Below are 12,104 nucleotides of genomic sequence, written 5' to 3' on the forward strand. Positions count from 1 at the left end.
GGAGACAGACAAGGCCCTGCTGGTGTGCAGAGGATACGGTGTGTACATCACCTTCACAAGTCTTTCGCAGCCAAGGCTGTCTGGTGGTGACAATAGCGAGGGGGGAAGGGGACTATGGGTAGAACAAAGGATGTCTAAACAAGATTACGATAACATAACTACATATCAATAAACTTATTTTAACATATATACAATTTTCATCCCTTAATTCTGAAAGTAAATCCATCACATTATGTATCTATAACACTGAGATGTCGAGGGTTTTTTGTTGCCAGGTAGTAGTGGCTTTGCAAAGTGTTGTTTGGGTTGATTAATTCTATGCTTTGGGATTTCGTTTTGTTTTGTTTTGGGACTTTTCTTTCCCAATGGTTTATGAATAGCTAGCATAGTTTTGAATAGGAGGCTCCCATTGTGGTACTTCAAAATAGGAAAGATTCCAGGAAATAATGGAAGCTGCAGTTTTTCTTGTAGTAGTGTAAAAATGTATTTAGTGATATAGTTGATCACTTCTGTGTAGAAATATTCAATAACTAAAGCATTAAGAATGAAATATTGTAGGTGTACAGGTAAACTATTCTTAAAAAGATTTTCTGTGTCCTGGTGCTGGTGCATCAAGGATCTCTATTGCTTGCTTCCAAGGATTACTGTTTCCAATTTGGGGTTGCTTTTTTATTGTAACAGTGCTATTACTGTTGTTGAATCTCAGCATTTGAGTAAAATCTGTATGCAGTGATCTTTGTGTTTTAGGCTGTAGCAGATCTGAGTCACTGCCATCAGGATTGAATTGGTCTTGTGAACGGTGGTGTGAAAATGTTTAAGGGCAGTCTCTGACACGAAGAGCTGCATTGTTTGCTGTTCTAAGTCCCATTCTTAAATAGTTGATGTGATTCTGTGCAAGTGCCATCTCCTAACAATCCCGGTATAATATAGTGCTGGCTTACAGATGAATCCTGTGAAAAATGAATTTGACATCTCTTTCAAGAGGTGCTCCTAAACAAGACGTTTGTAGTCTGTACTTTGACAAGATCTATGGGCAATAGTTTTTTGGGAAGTGGGTGAATGGTGTTCTGCTGGTGAATCACAGGCATCCTGTACAGACCATCAGTGTGGTGTGAGCTTGCTGGATCAACATCTGCCTCAGATTCATTGGTCATTTAATTATTGGCATTGTGTAGCACTTTTCCCTCTGTCACATTAAAATATCCCCATGGACAAGGTCCTACATTAAGGTTGAGGGAGATGGGGATTTGGCTCCAAATCTTTGCAGTGTTTCACTTTCTGTTCCAAGTCAACACTTGGTTCTGTGGCACTTGAAACAAAGTTTTTAAGAAGCAGCCTCTAACCAGTCTGGCTGTAAGCAATTCCTTTTCCATCTCACTGCCTCTTATGCAGTAGGATCTGCATTGTCGCTGTAAACCCTGAATATTTTGCCCGAATGTCAGTAAAGTCAGGAACAAGAAGAAAACCATTGCAGTTCTCAGTTCATATATATATTTGAACATTGTATTTCTGCCTCTTCTAAGGCACATAGTCATTCATGGGAGTACAGGTTGTGAAAAATGTGTATTTTATGATTGGATTTTCACAAATATTAAAATTAATATTATATGTGTTATGTTAGAAAGTTATGCTGTATTAATTTTCTTAAGTAGTGTGTTAAATATAGTTTTATGTTATAACGTAATGTTAAAATAGAAACTATGCTATGTAAGATAGTTTTTTTAAAGAGAGGAATGAAGTACTCACACTGAGATAACAGCCACAAGACACCTAAATCTTTCAGAGAAAAAAAATTATTACTCCCTTATCAAAAGAAACTAACTTCTTCCTACCTCACTCAGCCCTGAGACACCATCAAGATTAAGAAGTTAACACTAACCAGACAGAATCCTTTGTTTAAATAAAAGTTATGCTTCATATATCAAATATATGAATATACAGCAAACTATTACTTTTAAGAATTAATCCTCTGTAAATGTGTGTCCTTTTTCAAGCTTATTTTGCCCAGAAAAAGGTACCCAGGTTGTCCATAACCCTTTGTTTTTATTGTCTCATATTGCCCTAATCCTAATTGTCCAAATTTTTCTTACTCTAATTTTATTGCTATTTTTATAACCATTTTATTACTATTAAACTTTTAAAATTTTAAAAACAAGTGATTAGCATTTTTCACAAGGTTAAAGCCAAGAAGCCAACACTGTAATACTGAGTGTGAATGCATAGGAATGTGAATGTATGATGTTCTGCCTTTGCAGTGTGTGCTTCTAAACCAACATTTTCCTTCTGAATGAAGTTATTTTTGGTGGTGGTGGCAGTGTTGATTAAGTTCCTGTCTGGTAACTGAATTCCTCTTAAGAATTTAACATTCATATCTGATGTATATCCTAATCTAGATGAAGAAAAGTGGACTGCCATTGCTTTTTTGAGATTTTTTTTTGTGAAATGTACCTGCCCATTTGACTTGTGGAGCTTGGTTGGAGCTGATTCGAAGGCAAATACTCATTTCCCTTAAATGAGTATTTATAAATAAATAAATAAATACTCTTTTCCCATTAAATGCAAAGCTGGCTTTTAATGCTGAAATCTGTCCTTAGCAAGAAGGTAACCAAATGAAGGCTGAAAGCTGGAATTCCATAGAAAAAGTGAAGACACTTAAAAGGTGGGTTTTGGGTGTGATAAAAGTTGTATATGTCAGTGCAAACAGACTTCTGAACTCTCACCTTTCCTCTGGCTGTCCAATAATCTGATTTTCATCATTCTTCCAACTGATATGGGGTTGTTAGCCACTTGCTGGAAGAATGTGCTGCCAGGTCTGACAGATCTCCGGAAGGTTTTGCTTCAGGTCTCTGAAAGAAAAATAAAGTCTTTATTCTTTAGCACTGCAGCTGCACATGGAACAGCCAGCACTAGAGTGTTTTCCACATCACTACTTTCATGATATACTTTTTCATGATACAGCTATGCAGACCATGGGAAAATAACTTAAAATAGCGTATGAGCTAATGAACTTGGGCAAGTGCTGAGGGGCTTCTTTGTGAGCTACAGACCTGAACAATAGCAGTGCCCCAACTGAGAGTTTTGGAGGGTCTTTTTCTACTTCACTTTGAGTCACTGTGACAAATTTTGCAGCCCTGGTTGTTTGCCCTGGTTGTAAGTGACCTAATTATGGAGAGATCATGTTAATCTCCTTTCTCACTTAGACCATGCAGATTCCAAGTAGTATTTAGCTGAAAAGGAATGTCTCTCCATTATATTGTCTTCAATTGCAAGTGACCTGGAAGCAAAATTCAACTGTAGTTTTTCCCATAAGGTAATTCAGCTGTGCACATTCTTCTCTAGGCCACTCTTTTCTTCTTTCACCTCTCTTGTTGATGAAGATCTCTGTCTGGTGATGCAAAATGTGCACAGAGGCACTTGAGAGGATGTTGTTGAAGACACTTGTGTGGCTGAAGGACAGGTCCTGGTTTCAGCCAGGAGAGGGTTAATTTTTGCAGCATCCAGGAGGGGGCTTGCTTGGATCTCAGATGTTAGTCAGTAACAGCTCACTTTCAGGACCACCTCATGTCTTTGCCAGAGGTGGGGGACATGACTCTCTCTCTTCTGGGGAAAGGGAGTCCCTTCTGGTTGAGACAATGTGGTGAACAGAGCAGTCTGGCATGTGTTTATTGTCAGGGCATGCCTGTGTAATTAATTTCTTTTCTTATACTTTTTATTATAGTATCAGTGCTATTACTGGTAATTTTCTTACCTCATTGCTGTTTCCTGTAAACTGTCCTTATCTTGACCTGTGATCTTTACCTTTTGTGCATTCAGCTGGAGGGGGCAGGGGATGTGGAGGTGACGTGGCGGTGTTTTTAGTGGGAGTACTAAATTGGAGAGCACCATTTGTAAACTACACAGTCTTAATTGACACCCAGTATGCAGCACTAGAGGTTGAGATAACAACAGATCTGCCCAGAACAGGTTGGACACCAAATTGATTTAAGCATTTGTTGTCTTAGGTAGGGAGCCACTGGTTTCTGAGAAAAGAGAGAGGATAATTCAGATCCTCCCAAAATCTGTACTGTGTCGCAAATTGGTGCTTATGTGCCCTCATCACTCAGCATCCCTCTATTAGCCCTACTGGGTGAATATTGCCCTCCTTGGGGCATTCCTTGATCAGGGAGATCTCCTCCATGCTCTCAAAATCAAACCAACCATTTCTGTCTACACAGTTATGTTCTACAGAATGGTATTTTTTTATACAATGGGACAAGAACTCTAAGCCTACTAATGCCAATAGCCAAAGCAAAAGTATGGACACCTCTAAAAAAGAAAGAAGCAGGGGCTACCCTTTATTTGCCAGTGGGCATCACAAAGAAGATGCACAGGAAGAAGGAATGTCTGATATGCAAAAATTGCAAGGCAAATGCTCCACCTCTACCTTTGTGGAGCATCTAAGACAGGCAGACCTGAAGCTTTGATGTGGGTGAGCCGTGTCGGCAAATGTACTTCTGGAAATGAAGCACTCAGCAAAGGTGTTCTTACAAGTTGTATTGAATATTCTGTGACTATTGGTATTACAGCCATGCTCTGTGTCTAAAACCAGCGACTGCCAACTATGGAGAAGGTCGTGTGAGCCTTATTATTACCATATGCAGCTTCTTCCAAGTACAAAGCTCTGAAGGACTTTTTCAACCCCACACAGCTGGTGTTCTCTGACTTTTTAAAGATCTGCTTGTGGCCGTGCGGCAGAAGCTGCCAAGACCACCGCCTTGCCAGGAGCATCTCCTCTAGGAAAGGGATAGATACCAGACACTCGCACTACATGTTGTATCTTGAAGGTCAATGGCTAAGAAACAGGTGGGAGGGGCTCTTTCTTTGGAGTTCCAGTGGTGGTTTATTGGCCAACACTCTGAAGAGGTTCAGGGACAAAAGAACCAAGAGCAAAGGAGGGTTTAGGGTTTTATATGGGACAAGGGAGGCAGAGCGTCAGATCTGTGGGCCAATGGGTAGAGGGAAGAGAGGCGGTACAAAGGTGGGCTTGCAAAGGGACAACAAACTGGAATTCAGGGGAGGAGCTGTAAGGAATGGGGACCAATAGGAAAAGCAGGAGCGTGGAACATTGTAGAACTGGGGAGGAGAAGAGAGATGATGTGACTTGGGTCATCAACATATAATGGCAGTGAACTGTGAGAGAGCATCTTTTGGTCTCACTCTGACCTAAAGGGGTGTCTCCTTCCAAGGCATCCCTGCCTTCACATCTCCCTCTGTGTCCTGGGATGCAACATCTGCTTATCACAAGGGTCAAATTCTGCTTTTTTGCAGGACTTAAAGCAACTTGTACTGCCTCCACACACCCTGTATCATCAAGGGAACAACCAGACCACTTCATTCAAGTAAAATAGCAGTTAACTCTTGCCACTCTACAATGAGGAGCAGTCGGAAGCTCTTTCCTGTGTTGAAAGTGTGCGGAAGACCACACTCTGAAAAGCCAGTGTCCATGAAAGAGAGAGCAGTCCTGCAACTTTTTTCAAGTAAAGGGAGAGAGTTCACTAGACATTACCCCATGGGGTCTCTCTTGAGGTTTTGGAGGATGTAGCCTCCTTTTATCCTAAACTTCTGGCTGCATGTTGCCATCTTCCTGTGGGGATTTACAAAATCAGAGGGTTTTGGGAAAGCTGCAAGATGCAGGCTTCAGATACAGCAGAACTGTGAATAGAGCTATGCAGCAGTCATGAGTTAGGTCAGCAGAAAAATTATTTAAACTGTAGAAAAGCAAGGGCAAATACAACAATGGCTTGTGTATTAATGCTTGTCTGAATAGCTCTCTAAGCTGCAGAAAGTTTATCTAGCAAGATATTAGGAAGGTTAAAGCTTAATAATGGAGCTCTGTGCGTTGTGTTTTAAGGCTTACAAGTAGGTATTGTATTCCAAATAAGCAAGCATTGTTTTAACCAAAGGTACGTGTGCTTATGGTGATTGGATAGAACTACTGTCAGTATGCTTTTGCTTTGTCTGATTGGTCAAGAAGCTTATAAAGTAAGTTGTAACATTAAGTTTTCAGGCTTGCTGCCTGGAATGTGAGCTGCTGGCATCTTTCCATTGTCATAATCATGCAGTGAGACTGATGCTGAAAAATAAAACAGCTCGAGGCGCTTTCAGCAGCAGCCCCGTCTCGTTCGTGTCTGTAAATAGCCCCTGGCCGGCATCAAATGGTGCTTCCTCTGTGAGGAGTTACATTAGACTAGAATACAGAAAATCATAGCAAATTCAGTCGCCAGAAGCCCAAGTTGTTAAAAAGGAGGAATAAACCATCCCCTTCACCAACTGCACCTGATGTCCGTGTAAGTAACTTTATTAAGGGGCTCTTGAGCTATGCCATGGGAAATCATTTATCTAAAAGAGAATGGGAAATGAGAAAATTTTACAAGATAAAAGACGTTCAGATTTCTCAAAAAATGAACTGAAAGATTTATTAATCTGGGTAAATGCGAATACTCAAAATATAGACTTGCAGTCTGCTTTTACCTTTGATTTTTGAGATCAGATAAACTAGAAAATTTATCATCTATTCTCTCTCAAAAAGGAAGAGACTGTAAGCAGACTAATGCCTGTCTCCTGAGCTTTAATGGAGAGCTTGAAACAAAATGATCATAACAGCGACTTTCTCAAATGCCAAAACAGAACATGTCATTCTGAGACGTTAATTCCAAGTGATGCTGAGCTGTCATCCTCTTCTGTGAAGATTTCTACTTCTGTTCAGAGTTCCTTCCCTTCTGGGGTGTCCGAGATTTCTCCAGGCAGTGTGGGCAGCACCCCGATCCCCAGGAAATAGGAATCGGATCAGCTTTCAGCTTCAGTCGTGCCCTCCGTTCCTTCCAAGATTCCCTGCGTCCCTGCTGCTGTGACGAGCCGTCCTCCCATCCTTCCGCAAAAGCAGCCACTCCTGCCATGCCCAGAAAAGCATTCAGGATTTTCGTTGCATTCCAGGAATGTAGGCGTTCAGAGGTTGTGTTCAAGAGAAGGTAGAAGTCGCGCGGACCCAAGAGACGAGAATTTGAAGAGGCTTTGCAATACAGTAGCTGCTTGTTCTGAAATTGTGCAGGCAGAGACTGCCGGGGAGGGCTCTGAGTCTGCTCTGCCTAGCCGTAAGGCTGTGAGAGTCACTCCTGCCACTGCTTCCCCTTCTCGAGAAGACACCCCCTCAGATCTGGTTCAAGCAGGCAGATTGCTTTGCAATTCTGAGAATTCTTTTTGTGTAAATTCCTCCCCCAAGTCTCTCCCAGAGTTTTCTTTAGTTCCCCAGCCTCCAGATACAGGCAGTAAGGGAGCTTTAGATTTAGCTTTGCCTTCAGAAGACCGGGCAGGAAAGAAAACAGAAGCAGCAGGCAGCAGCCAGAGGCCGAGCCAGAACAAGATAGCTCTGCCCAGAGAGATGCCTGGGGCAGAAGCAAGAGAACTCAGAAAAGTTTCTGTAGAAACACAGACAGATCGCTTAGAAGCCTTGAAATCTGTTTCATTCGCTGCTGAGGGGAAAAATAGCGTGTTAAGGTCGCAGCTTGATGCTGGCAATTTTCCAGCTGATTCCCTGCAGGCAGAGCTGCGGTGTAGAACCTGTAACAGTGCATTAGAAAGTGTCACAAATACAAATTCAGCATCTGCAGTTCAAGAGCAAAAACCAAGCTCTGGCTTTTTTCCTGGCACTAATACAACCAGTCCTCAGCCGATAACTCCATTATGAAGTTTGCTGAGAACATGAAAGTCTCTTCCTCTGCCCTTCCTAGCAGCGATCCCAAAGAAGCGTGTTGTTCAGGTGGCACTGTTGCCAAGATTTCAGAGTTCTCTTCCCCCGCCCATACAGGCAACGCTCCCAGAAAAGTTTGTTGCTGTGGCAACACCCCTGCCAAGAACTTCGAGCTTAGCAGAGTTCCCAGAACAGCTGATGTCAGTGACCATGCTACCTGCTCCCCTGAGTCAGACAAAAGAGCAGTGAGAAAGATGAAAAATAATCTAAATTAGAGGTTGACCCTCCATTGCGATTACCTAATTAGTCAAATATTAATCAAAATTTAAAAAAAGATTTAGATTCAAAGAAACAACTCCTTACATTACCTGTAAGACATGGTTGTAATGATGTAAATCCACGATTTGAAAGTCTTTCTCACCATGATATAAAAGAACTGTGTTAGGCTTTAAAAGAAAGTGAGTTCTCCTTATTTTAATAATATATTGAAAAGTATTTTTAATTCTTATGACTTAATCCCTGCTGATTGTCAAAATGTAGCTGCCCTGATTTTAACCAATTCACAATATCTTTTATGATAATTACAATAGAAAAAACTTCTTAATAAATTGGTTGAAAGATATGCAAATACTGCTTATGAAGATACAGATGTTAGCCAATTAGCAAGTGACCCACCTTACCACAGACCGGAAAATCAAGCAGTAGAATTGCCTCGGCCTGTATTAACAGATATTAAAGATGCTGCTTTGTTTTCAGTTGAGCCAGCTAGTACCCATGTAAATGCTTATACTACTATCAGACAAAGTGAAACAGAATCCTATGCTTCTTTTTTAGATAGATTAACCCAAGCAGTTGAAAAACAATGTCCAGATGAACAAGCTTGCTCCTGTATTGTTCAAAACCTTGCTTTTGTAAATGCTAATGAAGAATGTAGAAAAATTATTTTAACTTTGCCTGATCAGCCTCCAACTGTTACACAGATGCTAACAGCTTGCAGTAAGCTTACTGCTCCACATCTTGCTAATATACAGGTCAGTGCTTTAGGAAAAACATTGGAAGATAATCTGACATAATGAATAGATAAATTTATAAATATATAGATAAAAGCTCCTAAAAAAACAAGAAAAAATTTGGGGAAACTCTGTTAGTACTGTACAATTAGACTCTGATAAAAAGACTTGTTGCTTTGCTTGTAAACCAAGTTACATTAAAAAGGATTGTCATATGAAAACATTCCAACCAAAACAACTTTCTATTTGCCCTCGATGTCGAAAAGGGAAGTGTCTTGCTAAGTACTGTCACTCTCAGTTTGACATCGATGGCAGACCTTTGTTGTTAAACTTAAAAAACAGCGCAGATTACCACCGTGCTCAGATACAAGTAGTGGTACCCCTGGCAACCAATTACCCAGTCAAGTGGTGTTAGTACCTCAGTCATTTATCCCTCAATCAACCAATCCTCAAATGGTTCCAACTCAATAAAAGAACCCTCAAGTATCAAGGTTCAAATTAGCCTCCTCAAAACTGATTCATCTATGAAATAATTTGTGTTGTGTGAGTATTCCTACTGAAATTGTCAATCTTTTTCAACAAAAACACGATTTTTTGATTCTAAGCAAAGCCAACAACAAAATTCTTGGACTCTCAATCCTTCCTTCTGTTGTTTCAGTAAATTCTAATGAAGAGCTAGTGATTTTAGCTCTTGCACTTGATGTTCCTATAGTAATTCCACCAAAAACACCTATTGCTATTGCAGTTCTGTTACCCATTAATACACCCACGCAAAACAACTTTCCAAAGAATTCAATTGTGTCTGTGCCATCTAGTACCTCAGGTCCAGAGGTCTTTTGAGTGCAATGTTTGAACCGTGACTGACCGCAACTGACTTGTAGCCTAATTCACTGTGGTAAAACAATTTATGTTACAGGCATGCTGGATACTGGTGCAGATGTCACTGTAATTTCTCACATGTTCTGGCCCAATGATTGGGATTTGGTGGCTGCTTCAGGTTCCCACACAGGGATTGGAGGTGCTACTGTGTGTTTTCAAAGTGCATCCATGATTACTATTACAGGTCCTGAAAGAAAGACAGCAACGGTGCATCCTTTTGTTGTTCAGAAGCCTCTCACCGTCTAGGAGAGAGATGTCCTGCCCCAATGGGGAGCAAAACTGGAGGTGAGACTGTGATGGAAACCACATCAAAACCTGCCACTTTAAAGCTGACCTGGAAAACTGGTCTTCCTATATAGATTGATCAATGGCCTTTAACAGAGCAAAAATTAAATATCCTTAAAAAATTGGTAAAAGAATAATTACAGCAAAATCACATCATCCCCACAAATAGTCCCTGGAATTCACCAGTATTCGTCATCCACAAGAAGACATCAGACTCCCAGAAGTTGTTTCATGACCTGAAGAAGATCAATTAAGTGTTTGAAGACATGAGACCTCTTCAACCTAGACTCCCTTCTTTATCAATGATCCCAAAACACTGGTCTCTCATTATCATTGATTTAAAGGACTGGTTTTTACACATTTTCTTCATCCTGATGATGCTCCAAGATTTGCCTTTTCAGTTCCCGTCATCAATCGAAGAGAACCCATGAAGAGATAGCACTGGAAATCATTGCCCCAAAGAATGAAGAAATTGCCTATAATTTGTCAGTATTTTGTTGCCTAAGCTTTGTCTCCAGTTCAATGGAAGTTTCCCAGATCCATGATTCTGCACTACATGGATGGTTTGCTCATCGCAGCTCCAGCGCAGGCAGAGATGGAGTGAACCCGTGCTAGTGGTGTTACTGAAATTCAAAATGCTGGACTTGAAATTTCTGCAACAAAAATCCAAGAAGTTCCACCCTAGAAGTATCTGAGATGAAAGATGACTGAGAAAACAATAACACTGCAGGAGATAGAGCTCCAGACCAGTGTCAGCAATCTGCAAGACTTACAACAGCTTCTAGGAGAAATCAATTAAGTCAGACCTGTTCTGAGAATCACCAACGATGAACTAGGTCCACTTTTCAATTTACTGAGAAGAAACTGTGACATCAGTTCTCCAAGAACCTTAACACCTGAAGCTCATGCAGCCCTTAATAAGGTCATAGAAGCTCTCCAAAGACAACAAGCTCATCGCTGTATTCCAGAAAAGCCTTTATTTTTTGCGATTTTAAGAGAAAAAATGCAACTTTGTAGTCTCATTTTTCAGTGAAACCCTACTGAGACAGATCCTTTGTTGATAATACAATAGATTTTTCTTCCCTACAGGTTTCCAAAAACTATTTTCACAGTTTTAGAGGTGATAGCAGAAATTGTAATTAAAGCCAAAACCAGATTGCTAACTTTAGCAGGTCAAGAATTTGCAGTTATCTATTTACCACTGAAAAAAGATTATCTTAATTGGGCAATGCAAAATTCTGATAATTTGCAATATGTATTATTAGACTTCCTATGTGTTTGTCCTCTTCATTACCCAGCTCACAAATTATTACAAGCAAAACTGACTTTAAAAGAGAAACCTAAATTAAGTGAAGAACCTTTCAATGCAGTAATTCTCTTCACTGATGGCCCTGGCAAAAGTCACAAATCAGTTGTAACTTGGTTGAACCAAAACACTAATGCTTGAGAGTCAGACATTCAAATAGTAGAAGAGTCTCCTCAGATTGTTGAGCTTGCTGCTGTAGTTCAAGCTTTTCAGCTCTTTCCACGACCTTTTCGTTTAATCACAGATTCTGCTTATGTTGCTAATGTAGTTAAGAGATTAGAAGGGTCAATTTTAAAGGATGTTAGTAATGACACTTTATATCATTGGCTTTCATGTCTTTATACAACTTCGCAATTTAGAACTAATCCATAGTTTGTTTCTCACATCAGGGCTCATTCTTCACTTCCTAGATTTTTAGTAGAAAGAAATGCAACAGCGGACAAACTGGCAATGGCTATTTCAAACGCTTTGCCAAACATTTTGGAACAAGCAAAATTGAGTCATGTCTTTTTTCACCAAAACGCACAAGCACTTGTGCGAATGTTTCAAATTTCCAAAAGTCAAGCTAAGGCTATCATCAGTACTTGCCCTGACTGTCAGCTTGTGCAGCCTCCTGTTTCTACAGGAACGATCAACCCACGAGGTTTGCAAAGCCTGCAGTTACGGCAAATGGATATCACTAAATACCCTTCTTTTGGTAAATTTAAAAATATTCATGTTTCAGTAGACACGTTCTCTAGTGCAATTTTTGCTTCTCTTCACACAGGTGAAACTAGTAATCCTGCTTGTCATCATTTTTTGCAAGCTTTTGCTTTATTGGCTGTGCCCCAAGAAATAAAAACTGACAATAGTCCCGCATATATATCTCAAAAATTTGCCATATTTCTAAAAGAATTGG

The sequence above is a fragment of the Molothrus ater genome (assembly GCF_012460135.2).
Source record: "Molothrus ater isolate BHLD 08-10-18 breed brown headed cowbird chromosome Z unlocalized genomic scaffold, BPBGC_Mater_1.1 matZ_random_MA36, whole genome shotgun sequence".
NCBI classification, from domain to species: domain Eukaryota; kingdom Metazoa; phylum Chordata; class Aves; order Passeriformes; family Icteridae; genus Molothrus; species Molothrus ater.